Source organism: Vombatus ursinus, unplaced genomic scaffold, assembly GCF_900497805.2.
Source record: "Vombatus ursinus unplaced genomic scaffold, bare-nosed wombat genome assembly UNPS02014812.1, whole genome shotgun sequence".
Taxonomy (NCBI): domain Eukaryota; kingdom Metazoa; phylum Chordata; class Mammalia; order Diprotodontia; family Vombatidae; genus Vombatus; species Vombatus ursinus.
In genome coordinates, this window is record NW_020954590.1 from 65,731,564 (window position 1) to 65,747,626 (window position 16,063).

Here is a 16,063-nt window from a genome sequence, read left to right on the forward strand (position 1 = left end):
CAAATATGAAAGAAAGATCCTTTTCAAAACAGAGGAAGCTTCCATGAAAGGAATCCTGGGTAGGAAATCTTTTGTTTCCAGGACCTTCCCCCAGAAAATCAAAGCAACTTTATGAGGTCTGGGCATTCTGGTAAAATTCAGGTTCCATAAACATTCTCTCAGGATATTTATAGTAGTTCTTATAAAATTGCCCAAGAACCAACTGATGAACCTTCCAGAACAAGCCCAAGTCCAAAGTAACAGCTGGGTCCCCTTAGATCTACTTCAACATGACTCTAGAATTTAGAAGTATAGAATAAAACATGATATAACCTTAAAAAAATCTGTGCCTGGGGTGGCTAGGTGGTACAGTGGATAGAGCACTGGCTCTGGATTCAGGAGGACCTGAGTTCAAATCTGGCCTCAGACGCATAACACTTACCAGTTGTGTGACCCTGGGCAAGTCACGTAACCCCATTGCCTGACCTTGCCCCCCACAAAAAAATTCCGTACCTGGATTATTAATAGAACACATTCAGGAGATCCTAGAAATCCCACAAAATCATATAATACAGAGACAGAGAAATCTGATTTATTTAACTTCACAGTGTGATTTTAGGTAAGTCATTTCATATTTCAAATTCTGTGTTTCTCTATATAGGCAGTGTGCTATAATAGAGCTGGCCTTGCAGACAAGAAAACGTGTTCAGTTCCTGCCTTTGACACACTATAGCTATGTGACTTTAGGCAAGTCAGTACCCCCTTTCAGAACCCTACTTAAGGAGTAGAGTAATTGCCCATCTGCATTGATAGAAGAGGTTTCCTCACAACCCCCCTTACTCCAAAAAAAGTTATTTCTTATATGTAAAACAGGTTAAAACTTGGAGGAAAAAAAGGAGATGCTGTTTCCATTTATAGATAAAGGAACTGAGGCAAAAGACATTCAATAACTTACAAAGCAAATTAGTAGCAAAATAAAAAAATGAATTATTATAGACAATCTATTATAATTGAGAACATTTATAGCAATACTCAGAAGCAAAAATTCTGCTTCCTTTTTCTTAAAGTTTCCTGATATAGATAACCAGTTTCATTTAAAAGGAGAAGCTAATTTACTGATTTCAATTTGAAATTGCAGGAAGAAGTCAGGACCCATGTCTAATTTATACAAATTAATTGGTGTCACCCATAAAAGGTGAGATCTTTAAAGACTGTAGTGTCTTCCCCTTCTGATCTCTGGGAATGGGCCATGCAGTATTCTGCATATATAATATTTTAAATTGGATACCAGCTAGGGAACATTTGAGGTGGAATCTCTGTAAATAGCTAGTGTTGACATTCTGCTTGCTAAATAGCTGTTGCAGCTGTGAATGAACTAGTTAATTTATAGCTCCATTCCAGTTGCTTAGTTGGATGCCCATGGGGACAGACTTAGTAAGATTTAAGGTCTCAGAAGGTTATGTGTTTGGACTGAAGAAACAGGTTTTTTGTGAATATTAGCACAGGATTTTTTTTGTCTCAGTTAGACTTGTTTCTAAGACAGGCAGTACATCCCCAAATCATGATGAGACAGATTGGTGTGAGGTATAGTAGGCAGAGGCCTGGGTTTGGAGTCAGAGTGCTTGGGTTCAAATCTTAGCCCTACAACTTGCTACGTGTGGGATTTGGACACGTCCTTCACCTCTGTTGGCCTCAGTTTCTCCCTCCCCAACTTGCAAAATGAGGAGGATGGACTACACAGCCCCTAAGGTCCCTATCAGCTTAAGGCCAATTATCCCATAAGACCATGAATATGAGGACAAGAGAAGCAAAAGTTCAGTCTTACCCCACTATTTCAAAGAGAATGTGGGAAATTAATAGCAGCATGTGGTAGAGAAGAAGGTAAAGTACCAAGGGGTACTTTCCCACCATCTTTTCTTCTGTTCCATTCCTCTCAACTGTGGTGACAGTTGGATAGAATGGATGGAACAAATGAAAGATGTTATGACCTTCGGTGAATCAAAGGTAGGCTTTATAAGGCCACTTTAGGTTACCAAGTCAGAAGTTAATAGCAGAAATGAAGGGTGTATAAAGCTAGAGAATATGGGAAGGGTCCATTTTTTCCTTCACTCTCCAATCTACGACCAATTTTGGTTGATTCTACCTTAAAAACAGTTCTAGCATCTGTCACATCTCTCTACTCACACTGCTGTCATCCTGGGTCAGCTCTCATCTCTTGCCTAAATGATTGCAGAAAATCTTTCAATCAGTCTTTTTCCCTTTTCAAACCATCTTTCATATAGTTTTTTACCATGTCATTCCCTTCTCAAAAACTTTCAAGGGGTCTCTATCGCCTATAGGATCTTTACTCTTTATCTTGACATGTATTTCCCTCTGCAAACAATTCAACAAACATGCATTAAGTACTTATTACAATCATGGAAGTGTGCTAAAAATCTGAGAACACAAAAATAAAATTGGAACAGTCCCTGCCCTGAAAGAACTTATATTCTACACACACATACACAGCTACAGTACAAGAAAAATCGAGGCAAAATCTTAGCATAAGTGGGGGGCTATCTGGGTGGAATATTGCATTTATTGTCAGACGTGATTGATGTGTTAATGAATTTTGCTGAATTTCTTTTCCTTATTGTTTCTTTTTTTAATATTCACAAGTGATAGCTCACTGGATAGGGGATGGGGAGACTGGATATGCTTGTAAATGAAGATAATACAAAAACAAAAGCTATCACCATGATTGAAAAGGTGAAAAAAAAAAGAAGCTAGGGAGCAATGATGCTTGGGGCTTTAAGGAAGCGTTCATGGATAAACTGGTACTTGAGTTGAGTCTTGAAGGAAGATAAGAATTCTGAGAATGTAGAGATAAGGGACATCTAGGGGCACAATGGATAGAGTGCTGGGCCTGGAGTCAGGAAGACTCATCTTTGTGAGTGCAAATCTAGCCTCCAACATTTACTAGTTATGTGACCCTGGGCAAGTCACCTAACCCTGTTAGCCTCAGTTTCCTTATCTGTAAAACAAGCTAGAGGAGGAAATGGCAAACCACTCCAGTATCTTCGCCAATAAAATGGGGTCAGGAGAATTTAGACACAACTAAAATGGCTGAACAACAAAGATAAGGAGGGAGTATTTCTGGGTATGAGGAATTACTTATCCAAATGCCCAGGGGTGGTAGAGTGAGTATGAGTTGGGCAATGGTTAGTTCTCCAGTTTGACTGGAAGTTAGAAATCATGAAGGAGGACAATGTGAAATAAGACTGAAAAAAATAAATAGGAACAAACTTTGGAGGGTCTTAAGAGACGGGCTAAGAAGTTTATATTTTGTCCCATAAGCAATTGGGAAGCACCACAGATTTTTCAGCTGGGACATGACCTATACCTTAGGAAAATTCTGTCAATATGGAGGGAGCAGGAATGTAATTTGGAGGATTTTTCAATTCTTTGCATCATATCCCTCACACAGAAATCAGAGGAAATCAGTACCTGATACTACCCAGTACACTAACACCAATTCCCTTTGTAAATACACCATTTGGAATATTTTATTTTTTCATTTAAATTGTATTAATGTTTTATATCACCTCTATTTTTCAATATTACTTCCTCTCACAAAAAGCTATCTTTCATAACAAACAACAGCAAAAAATTACAACAGTCCTGCCAAATTCAACATACTGAGCACTTCTAACATTACATGCCATATTCTGCAGCCATAGTCTCCCTCCTCTGCGATGAAGGGAGGTGCAGTTACATATCTTTTCTTTGGGATTAAGATTAGTTTTAGCCTCACAGAATTAAGTTCATATAATTTTGTTCTTTCTATTTATGCCATAGTAGTTCTTTCTACAATTTTTTTTCTATTTACACCATAGTAGTTCTTGTTCATATTGTCTTATTGGTCCCCACTTCAATTCTTAACAGTCTACATAAGTCTTCTTATACTTCTCTGCATTCACCATATTCATCATTTCTTATAGTACATCATTCATGTACCAAAATCTGTCTAGTCATTCCCCAATCTATGAACATCTATTTTGTTTCCAGTTCCTATCTACTACAAAAAGTGAGGCTACAAACGGGTACAAATGTTTTGGTATAAATAGAGCCTTTCTTATTGATCTTCTTTGGGTATATGCCTAGCAGAAGCACGATCAAAGAGTATAGACATTTTAATCTCATTCTTTTGTAGCCCACTCAGATGCTTAGTTGTTTATCATGTGACTTAATATTCAGTCCGTATACCTATTTTGAGTTTATCATGGAATATGGTACAGCTGTTGGTCTGAAGCTCATTTCTGCCAAACACTTCTCAATTTTCTGAGCAATTACCAAATTGAGAGTTCTCAATTAAGAAGATTTTTAAAAAGAATAGTAATAGAAGGATGGATTCACCATCAAGAAGATCCTGGTTCAAGTCTCATCTCTGGGATTGACTGAGGCAGAGCCCATTCAGTGATTAAGGCTTAATAAAAAATGAGTCAAAGATTCACCTGGGACAAAGCTCTGGTCATCCAACTCTAACTAGAGCCTTGCTGCCCACTTACATTTAAGCCTCTCCTTTATATCTATGAAGGCTGAGGCTGCTCTTTTGCCGTATACTGCCGTATACTGAAGTATGTGCTAAATACCAGATGGTATTAGCCAAAAAAGAACTTGTTTCCCTGGAAAAATAGTCTGCATGTGAAATAGTAGTTAGTGGCAGCTGGAAGCAGGGCGACGAGTGGGCAGGGTTACTTATCTGAAGAGGTTTTACTGTGCTGAAAGGTTGGCCTTGAGCTTCTGGAGTTGCTTCCCTCCGCTCTGCCCTATCTCTCCCAACTGACCAAGGGTAGAAGCTTGAGACACTTGCATGAAATTACTGCTAAAATTCCCACCATGGTCATGAGTTACTGCTTCAGCTCTTAGTTCTAATCTCAAATACACTGCCAAGGCCTTTCCAAAGCTCTATACTCCTGCCACACCTCTTTCTGGTCTTCTTCATGCCATATTCTACCTGCACTTTGGCCTCTTCCTTCTCCTCTTCTTATTCCTCGTCCTCCCACTGGAACTCTGACTCTAGTCCCTGGGACCCTAGTCTGATTGGTGAGTTTTCATCTTGCCTCCAAACCAATGCGATTATCTTCCCCCGTTATAATGTAAGCACCTTTAGGGCAGGGACCGTCTTGATCATATGTATGTGTTTCCCTGGAACTTGGCACAGTGCAGGGCACATACTAAAAACTTTATAAACGTTCATTTATTCATGCATTCACATGTGCTCAATCCAACCACAGATTTATGGATCCCTCCTATCACTTTCCTGTCTACCAGAAATGTCAATAGACTGACTTGAAGTTTAAAGCCTCTATCCCAACCCCTAAATCTACTTTGGGCATTTGCTTCCATTTTCAGTTGCCCCACAACATCAGAGAAAGGAAATCTTCCACAAGGGGGCACACCTGTGCTTTTCTTTTCCTCATTCAGATCTATAGTTTCCCAATCTCTTCAACAGCTGGGTGAAATTAGTCAATGCAAGATTGCTAACAATCTCTAGTAGTGACAGGCCCCACTTAAAATAGGGCTTCCTTCTCCATTCAGTACTAGAAAGATAAGGGAGAAACTAAATAAATTCAATTTCACAAACATTAATAAAACACCTACTATATTTCATCTCATACCTAGCAAACTGGCAGAGATGACCAAAAAAATGAAACCGTCCATGTTCGATGGATTATAGAATGGTGGATACACTAACACCCTGTTGAATAAACAGTGAATTGATCCAACCAATCTGGAAAGCAATGTGGAGTTATGTTAAGGAAGTGACTAAATTGCCCATAACATTTGGCCTAGAGATCCATCTGATAGGCCATATACCCAAGAAAGTCAAAGATAGAAAGAAAAGTCCCATGTACACCAAAATATGTATAGCAGCACATTTTGAAATAGCAAAGAACTAGAAACCAAATAAATGTCTATCAATTGAGGAATATCTACATTTCCTAATAAAATGGAATGTTACTGTGCTATAAGAAATGATAAATGTGTGAAACAGAAAAACTTGAAAAGACATATATGAACCAATGTAAAATGAAATAAATATAACCAAGAACATAATGCACAACAATGGAAATAGAAAGAACAAAATTGAAACAAAACACAACTGAATGCTATACAATAATAAATAAATAAATAAATAAATGACCCTGTTGAAGAGAGAAGATGCACTTTCCTCCCTGCTTTTCGGAAGTGGGGCACTATGGGTGTAGAACATTGCATATAGTATCAGCCAGTTGATGTGCCAGTTTGTTGAGTATTTCCCTCTTTCTTTTTAAATTTGTTTACAAGGAATGACTTCTAGGTAGTAGATGGAGGATGGATATATTTGAAAATAAAGGTGATACAAAAAAGTGTATATTTTTAATAATTGTTGTCCAATCATGTCTAATTCTTTGTGACCCCATTTGGGGTTTCTTGGCAAATATACTAGGTTTGCCATTTCCTTCTCTAGCTTATTTTACAGATGAGGAAACTGAGGCAAACACAACTAAGTGACTTGCTCAGGGTCACACAGATAGTAAGTATCTGAGGCCAGATTTGAACTGAGGAAGGTGAATCTTCCTAATTCTAAGCCCGACACCCTATCCACTGCGCCACCTAGCTGCCTCTTTAAAATAATGGTATGCATTAAAATGTACCACCAGGAAAATAAAAAACTATTGCATGAAATAAAACAATGATAATAAAAATTAAATAGCCATGCATTCTGTAGGAGACTCATGTTGGAAGGAGGCCAGGATAATGAAACTGGGCAGATCCATATTTTCTTTTTTACTGGTGGTAAATCCAGTTACGCTAACAGAGCTGCTTTCTATTTTTCTTTGTTTGGTTTCCATGTATTTGTTAATGTAATGGTCCCAGTTTATGATTTGGGATGACATAAATATAAATCTTGTAAGTCACTAAAAGAAAAAAATGCCTACTATGTGCCAGATATTGTGCCAGATACTGGGAAACATGGGCAGATTGTGTGTGCTGAGGAATGACAAAATAAACAGACCCAAAAGAATAATACATTAAGTGACTATATCAACAGTCTTATGCTTTGGGAATATCTTTTTGGCAACTGTATGGAGAATGGGATGAAGAAACACCCACTGAAAGCAAAGAGATCAAGTAAGAAAGTACTGCAATAGCCTAGGCAAGAGGTGATGAGGACTTGAACTAAGGTTGTGGCTGTGTGAGTGGAAAGGAGACAAATGTGAGAGATATTTTGGGTATAAAGTCAACAAAATATGTTCCTCACACTGCTGTCAAAATAATCTTCCTAATTCCCAAATCCAATCACGGGTTCTAATAAAAATATCCTTGTAGAGAAGAGGCATGACAGTCATAATCTGTCATGTACCATGGACTTTGGAGGACCTGATTTCAAAGGGTACAGAGGAAGGTTAGGTAGGATTCCACAAACTAAATTTCTACTTGGGAAGTCAGTCCAGGAAAGACGGGAAACTCAGAAAAATAAAATTCTGAAGATACCATGGAAACCACTTATGTTGAGGAGGAAAAATAGAAGTTATCTGAAGACACTATTATGGATACATAGGGAAATAACCAATCAAATTTGATTTTTAGAAGATATGTAAAGAAGATAGAAGCAAGGGCAGGCCACAGATGAAGAAAACAAGAATGTGGCATGGTCCTATAAAAAGTTCCAAGAGAGATTTAACTCAGAATTATCTAAGGCTACCAAGGAAAGTCAAAGCCAACCAAAGTGGTTTTTTAGTTGTTTTGTTTTGTTTTGTCTTTAGTTATAGTGATGGAAAGAGGAAATATTGATGATAATGAGATAGATAGATAATGATAGAGCATTTAAATGCTTACTATGTGCCAAACACTACAGACATCAAAGTAAACAAGATATTCTTGCCCTCAAGGAGCTTATGTTTTAAGAAGGAGAGACAATACATAAAAATGTATTGGAAAGTGGGGAAAAGACCCTTGTGGAAATATGGTGAGGAGACTACAGGAAGTGACAGTGACCCAGAGGCCTGGTTTCAGTCAAAATTAATCAAAAATTTCACCCAAGAGCTAAAATATCTACAAATTTCCAATCTCTTCACTGGTAATCTGAACTTCAACAAAACTATTTCTGGGCTAAAAACTGGCATCATGGACTTCTTTGCAAAAAGACATCCAATTCGGATGTCTTCATTGGCACCATCAGGAAGTTTGACTACGAGGAATTTGAATCAGCTGAAGACATGTAAAAAGTTCTGAAACTCAGTAGCTCCAAAGTTCTTGACTCTGAAATGAAATGAGGAAAGGCAAAAAGAAAACATAACAGATCAAGAATCTGCCTTATAAAATAATTCAGGAAGAGCTCAAGGAAGTCTTTGAAGATGCAATTGAGGTTAGACTTGTCTGCACCAAGGGTCCAATACCCAAAGGAATTACTTACATTGAGTTTAAGACAGAAACAGATTTGAACAAGGACTTGGAAGAGAAACAGTGAGCAGAGATTCATGGTTGGGCACTCATTCTGGACTACATAGAGGAGAAAAATCAAGAACACGAGAATAATTCCTAGAGCAGGAAAAACAGCAAGTCAGTGGACTCAGAGACATTGGTGGTGAATAACCTCACTCACAGTGCCCCTGGAAAACGTCTGCAGGAAGTGCTTGAGAAGGCGATCAACTTGCCCCAGAACAACCAAGACTGGCATAAAGGATGTGTGTTTATTAAATTTGCCTTTGTAAAAGATGCAAAAGAAGCTTTGAATTCTTGTAACAATACAGAAATCAAAGGCAGAGCAGTCAGGCTTGGAGCTAAAGGGTCAGAAGATAACACATGCAGCACCAAGGAGCCACACAAAACTTTGTTCATCAAAGGTCTATCTGAAGAAACAATGGAAGAAATATTGAAAGACTCATTTCATGGCTCTCTTGGTTCCAGGATAGTCATAGACAGGGAATCAGGGTCATTTAAAGGGCTTGGTTTTGTGAATTTCAACTCAAAAGTTGCTAAAGCTACAAAAGAGTCCATGGAAGACAGGGACGTTGATGGAAATAAAGTAACTTTGGACTGGGTCATTCCCAGTGGCTTTGAAGGCTGCAATGGTGGTCATGGCAGCAGTGGTCATAAGGAGGCTGCAGGGGTTTTGGTGGCAAAGGCTGAGGAAACTTTGGAGGTCAGAGTGGTTTCCAAGGCGGAGGAGGAGAAAGAGATAACAAGCCACGAGAAAAGAAAATAAAGTTTCGATTGCCTCTCCCCATTCTCTTTTCCCCACTCAATAAAATCCAGTAGCTCTCTGTCACCTCCAGAATCAAATATAATATCCTTTGATTGATGTACAGAGCCCTTCATAACCTGCCTCCCCCCTCACCTTTCTAGTCTTCTTAAGCCTTATGCCCCACAAGTACTCTGCAATCCAGTGATGTTGACCTCCTTACTGTCCCTCACATGAGACATTTCATCCATCTTCTGACTCTAGGCATTTTCACTGTGTGTCCCCCATGCCTAGAATACCGTTCCTCCTCTTCTCTGCCTCCTAGCTTTCCTGGCTTACTTTAAGACTCAGCTAAAATCTCACCTTCTACAAGAATACTTTTCCAATCCCCTTTCATTGTAGTGCCTTCCCTATTGATTATTTCCAATTTATCCTTTTATCCACTTTATCTTATTTATGGGACAGCTAGATGGCACAGTGGCTAGAGTTCTGGGCCTGGAGTCAGAAAAATTCATCTTCCTGAGTTCAAATCCGACCTCAGACTAGCTATGTGACCCTGGGCAAATCACTTAACCATGTTTGCTTCGGTTTCCTCATCTGCAAAAATGAGCTAAAGAGGGAAATGGCAAGCCACTCCAGTAGCTTTGCCAAGAAAACCCCAAATTGAGTCATGAAGACACATACGTGACTGAAAACAACTAAATAACAACATCCTATTTATCCAATTTATCCTATTCCAATATATCTTCTTGTACATAGTTGTTTACATGTTGTCTCTCCTGTTAGATTGTGAGCTCCTTAAGAGCAGGGTTTGTACTTTTCTTTTCTTTGTATCCCTAGCACTTAGCACAGCACATAGCACATAGTAGGTGTACAATAAATGCTTATTTATTCACTTACTTGCAAAAATGGGTTGAAGGATCTGAGTATGCCTGGAGAAAAGAAGACTTGAAGCATATGATAACTGTCTCTAAGTATTTGTATGGATGTCATGTGGAGTAAAGATCAGGCACGTTCTCTTTGGTTCTAGAAAGAAAGAACCAGAAGTGATCAAAAGAAGACAAAACCCAGCAACTTTAGACTTAATGTCAGGAAAAACTTGCTAATAATTAGAGATATCCATGAGTAGAGTAGTTCCTCCTTTATAAGTAGTAGAGTAGTTCCTCCTTTATAAGACATCTTCAAGCTTAAATTGGATGACCACATCGGGCATATTATACTGGATTCCTTTGGGGGTTATTTATTGGACTACATGCCCCCTGAGGTCCCTTTCAGCTCTAAAAATCTGTGATTCTATGACTTCCCTCCAGGGAGCTATGGACCCCTGAAAGTTGGATATCCTTCTGTCATCCAAATTTTCTCTCTGTGCGGTCCCAGATCATCCTCACTGGTAAGCACTCGTTTTGTTTTTATCTTCCCAAGGGTAATAAAATAGTGTAATACCCAGCATTTGTATAGCACTTATGTTATTTAACTCTGAGAACTTTGTAAGGTAGGAGCTATTAGCAAGACCCTATTTTATAAATAAGTTAACTAAGGTTGGAAGAGGTCAAAGGCTTTGCCCAAGGTTAGTCACTGAATGAGTCACTGAAGCAGGACTTGAGTCTTTCTGACTTCAAATCCAACATGATCCAAGTCTACTAGTTGGGAAGTCAGAGGATACTGGGGAAATGGGCTCTTGCGGTCCAGTGAGGAAGGAAATTAATTGTCTTCAATAAAGCTTGAACCTAGACATGATGGTTAGTTTCCTGCAATCTCTGCATTATCTCTATAGCACCCGGGAAAGACATCAGCATCCTCACAGTATATTTTAGTCTCGTGTGTGTGTGTGTGTGTGTGTGTGTGTGTGTGTATTCACTGTATATATCTGTATGTATACATATATACACAAATATATATAATAGACTATATATGTGCATATAAAGTATGTCATATATATACTTTATATGTAGTTGCACATATAACATGTACACATATATGCTTGAGATATATGTGTGTATATATATATACACATACACATATGTATACATACCTGTATCACACACATATACACATGCACATACATCTGTTTTCAGTGCAAAAAGAGCACTGGATTTAGAGAATCTGAGTTCAAATCTCAACCCTGCTATTTATTTCCTGTGTGATCTTGGGGAAGTCACTTTTAGCTTTCTGTTCTCCTCACCTGTAAAATAAAGGAATCAAACTCCAAAGTGCTTTCTAGCTCTAATCCTGACATGCTTTTTATGTAATAGGGTACAGTTTGTCAAGATGTGCAGTTATTACCAATTGTCAAAAGATACCTGGGTTTTCGAGTTACTGCCAGAGCATTTGAGGGGGCAGCCCTCTTGACAGTTCTGGTGGAGAAGGCAGACATTCCTTGCAGAATATGAGCTGTCTTGCTAACATTGTAGGGGATATTCCTGAGGCAGAGAAATCAGTTAAAAGGACAGTAGTTCACTGGTACCAAACAATTCAATTTTCAATTCGATAAATGTAATTACTATTATACACAAAACATTGTGTTAGATACTGGAGGATATCACCCATTTAAATAGAAATAGTGAGAGGAATGATCATTCCTGCACCTTAATGACCTTAGCATAGAAAATTTGTTTTCTTTTGCTATAGAAATGGTGAAGTCTAGGGGTGGTGTCCATATGGCTACATGGATCCATTGCCTGAACACAAATTATGACACAATTAAACAGTTCACCTCATGGTCAATTCAATTTGCTCATTAAAACATCTGAAATAAGCAAACTGAGCATCTAATACTCCTGGCTACTATTAAAACTATTATGATGGGGAAAACAGCACAGGAATTAATTCCAGCCACAGAGCTGCAACCTGCCCACAATTTATAATTTTAGAGATTGGCCTAAGACTCAAAGACATTAAGTGTCTGACCATAAGACCATAAATCTATAGATAGAAGGGACAGCAGAAGACATATAGTTCTAGTCTAACATTCTCATTGTATAGAAGGAGAAACTGAGGCCCAATCGGGTTAAGTGACTTGCCCACAGTCACTCAGGTAATAAGTAGCAGAAGCGGGTTTCAAATCCAGGCATTTATGAATATGAGTACAGCACTATGCAATATGTCATTGCCAAAAATAATGCCGTATTTTAGTAATTTGAGTAAAACTCTGTAAAGCAGTGTATGCTTCAGGAATAGCCAAGTTTGTTTTGGGCAATCATCAGCTCTCCCAAGAAACAGGGTTCAAGATTTCTTGTTAAAATTGCCTGTGGAGTAATTTTATTAGTTATGGTAATTTATGTTTTTAATCTTGTTTGTTAATACACCCAGAGGCAAGGCAATTGGTGCAGAGCTACAAAAGCAGGAATAAATACCACGTGAATAAATCCAAATGCTTTAGGCCACTCCATTCTAGGCTTTCTCAGACTAAGTAGGTCAAAGAGTTTCTTTGAAATAACAAGATGTTTGTCTCTTTGGGATCGCTCACCTAAGTTTTAGTAGCTACCTATATTTTATGAAGCATAACAATTCTCAACAGAGAAAATATTAGTCCTTATAATAAAGAGAGATTTTGTATTTTCACACTGACCACTTTCTTTTAAGAACTCCTTAATCTAACTTCTGAATCTATAGTCTTTAAAGAGGCAATTAAAAATTTTCCTAGACTTAAATAAAAATTCTTTTACTCATTAAGATGTCCCTCACATATGTTAGTGCTTAGAACTTAGAGGGTTACTTTAATTTCTCAATAGCATATTAATTCAGTAATTAATATTCTTCGTAACCTTTGCCTTTCCCTTGGCTATCATAAGGACAGCTTTGGTCCAACTCCTTTAATTGCAGGTTGGCCCTGGACACCAATTTTCATTTTAGAATGGTTTCTCTCAGAATTCCACACTTTAGAACTTCCAAATTCAGAACTTCCACATTCCAGGCCCCAGCATGACAGGTTTTTGAAGTTTTCAACTCATGTGAAATTATGAGTCACTCTTTGTAACCTCCTCTGAAGAATTATCATTTTAAGAATTTTGCAAGAAAGATAGTATTTTCTAAATAGTCCTGAGTGTCATTACATGCCCAAATTAAAATGTTTAAACTATTCTGAACCAAAAGTCAAGTAATAAAAATTCAATTCAACAAACATGTATCAAGCACTTTATATGTGTTAGACACTGTGGGTACAAAATATCTATCAATTAATAATCAATTAATAAACATTTATTTAACACCTATTAGGTACCAGGCACTGTGCTATACACTGGTAATACAAAAAAAAAAAGTCAAAAGACAGTCTCTGCCATCAAGGAGCTTACAATCTAATGAAGAACTTAGAGAAACCCAGAGGTTTGATTCAATAGTTTTAATTATGAATAAATGTTTTCATTATATCCTAATTTCTAAAAAAGTCTGGGATGATATTTAGTATTCTAAAGTACTTCACTATGAAATGCATTGCTCTATGCTGGGTAGTTCAACCATGGCTTCCAATAATACCTATTGGGTAAAACCAGTTAGTGAGAATTTCCCCCATTTATCTCATCAGAACCAGTCCCACATTTTTCCCTCATCATCAAATTCTAAATAAAGTAGGCCTAGAACATTGAAGACTCCCTCTTTTTTTTTTGTTTTTTCTCATGGTTATTTCTCTTAACAGGCTACCAAGAACTGGAAACATATACTGCTACACCTTTCATGAGGTGGCTGGTTAGATTCAGGGGTGGGGAACCTGCAGCCTTGAGGCCACATGTGGCCTCCTAGGTCCTTGGGTGTAGCCTTTTGACTGAGTCCAAGTTTTACAGAACAAATCCTTTTATTAAGGGGATTTGTTCTGTGAAGTTTGGATTCAGTCAAAGTGCCACACTTGAGGACCTAGAGGGCCACATGTAGACTTGAGGCTGTAGGCTCCCCAACCATGTAATGATTTCATTGGAGCTAATGGGAGAAAGATTGGCATAGTAGAAAAATTATTGTATTTAGAATCAGAGGCTCTGATTTCAAATTCTGTCCTTGCAATTTACTACCTGTGTGACCCAACCAAGTGACTTAATCTCTCTGTGTCGCAGTTTCTACATCTGTTAAAATGAGGGAGTTGGACTAGCATTGTGCAGTGGGAAGAGTGATGGCTATAAAGTCAGAGGTTGTTGTTGTCATTCAATTGCGTCCAGCACGAAGAGTCGCCATAGCACACGAGGCCTTCCTATCCTCCGCTATCTCTCGAAGTCTGTCAAAGTTCATGTTCATTATTTCCATGACGCTAACATCCATCTCATCCTTTGCCATCCTTTTTTTTTTTTAATTTTTAGGCAGTTGGGGTTAAGTGACTTGCCCAGGGTCACACAGCTAATAAGTGTCAAATGTTTGGTCTGAGGCCGGATTTGAACTGAGATCCTCCTGACTCCAGGTCCAATGCTCTAACCAATGTGCCACCTAGCTGCCCCAATCCCCTTTTCCTTTTGCCTTCCATCTTTCCCAATATCAGGGTCTTTTCCAATGAGTCCTGTCTTCTCACTATGTGGCCATAGATGGAGTCGGAGAACCTGGGTTCAGATCCAAGCTTTACTATTTACTGCCTGTTGGACAAGACTCCTGTTCTTAAATGAATAAAATAAAATACATAGTATTACAACAGAAAACAATTTTATTTAAATTCAGTTAGAAAAATATTAAAAATAATAAGTTCACAGACCCTGGACAAAGAATTCCTATTATAGCAGACAGAACAACTCTAAATAATACTAAAACTTGTTTTGTGATTCATGGGCTAAAGAATAACCTTGCACAATTGTATGAGCATGAACACATAGTACTATTGGTTGGCCTTTTAGTTGGTCATTCATTGTTTGACCATGGGAAGGATCCATGGAGCTTGTACTGCAGGATGCTGCTCAGAAAGTTGTCACAAAATGGGTTTAATTTTCCTTTTTTTTCCCAAGCAAAGGATACAGGGGATAGTTTATATGGAAAAGTTTCCGGTAACTTACAATTCTAGAAGGTATCTTGATGTGAACACAACCAGAAGGGGAAAACAGATAAAACCTGAATATAAAGAAAAGAGCAACAGAAAGTCTAATATAAAGGGAGAAATCAAATCAATGAGAATCTAAGTAGCAAGTGGGTGATTTCTTGAGTAAAGGAGTCTTGTCAGGGAATTCTATTAGTAGAAGTGATTCTGCTAAGGAGATAGAATCTTAACCTTTAGTCTAATACCTAGGTTACAATTTATCGTGGCTGTACCTACTCAATTTGTACAAATGGAATAATTTTGATTGCAGGGTATCTATAGGTACTGAACAGTTCTGAGAAACTTTTGTTTTCAAACCTATTCTATCCTTGCTTCTCTTACTCCTGGCAATTGACTACTGGCCCTTCTCATAGATGAAGACATGTCAATTCATACTGAACAAAAGGCCTTGAATGAATGTTAACCTATTCAATAGATCTACAGTATATTTTAGTGTTTGACAACTGGACTGAGAGAGTTAAGAGTTAGAACAGAAATTCAGGTCATCAATCAATCAATAAACATTTATTTTTTATTAATTGATTTATTTTTAGTTTCCAACAATCACTTTCACAAGCTTTTGAGTTTCAAATTTTCTCCTCCTTCCTCCCCTCCCCAAGATGGTGCCCAATCTGATATAGGCTATACATATACATTCCTATTAAACATATTTTCACACTAGTCATGTTGTAAAGAAGAATCATAACCAATAGGAGGAACCACAAGAAAGAAGAAACAAAACAGAAGAAAAAAAGAGCAAATAGTTTGCTTCCAACTGCATTCAAACTCCACAGTTCTTTCTGTGGATGTGGATAGCATTTTCCATCATGAGACTTTTGGAGGTGTCTTAGATCCTTGCATTGCTGAGAAGGGCTAAGTCTATCAAAGTCAGT

General features: G+C 38.0%; 1 pseudogene; it reads left to right on the forward strand.

Moving 5' to 3' along the window:
* The first annotated feature begins 7,935 nt into the window (after positions 1–7,935).
* Positions 7,936–9,427, forward strand: LOC114053977 (annotated as a pseudogene).
* Positions 9,428–16,063: the final 6,636 nt, after the last annotated feature.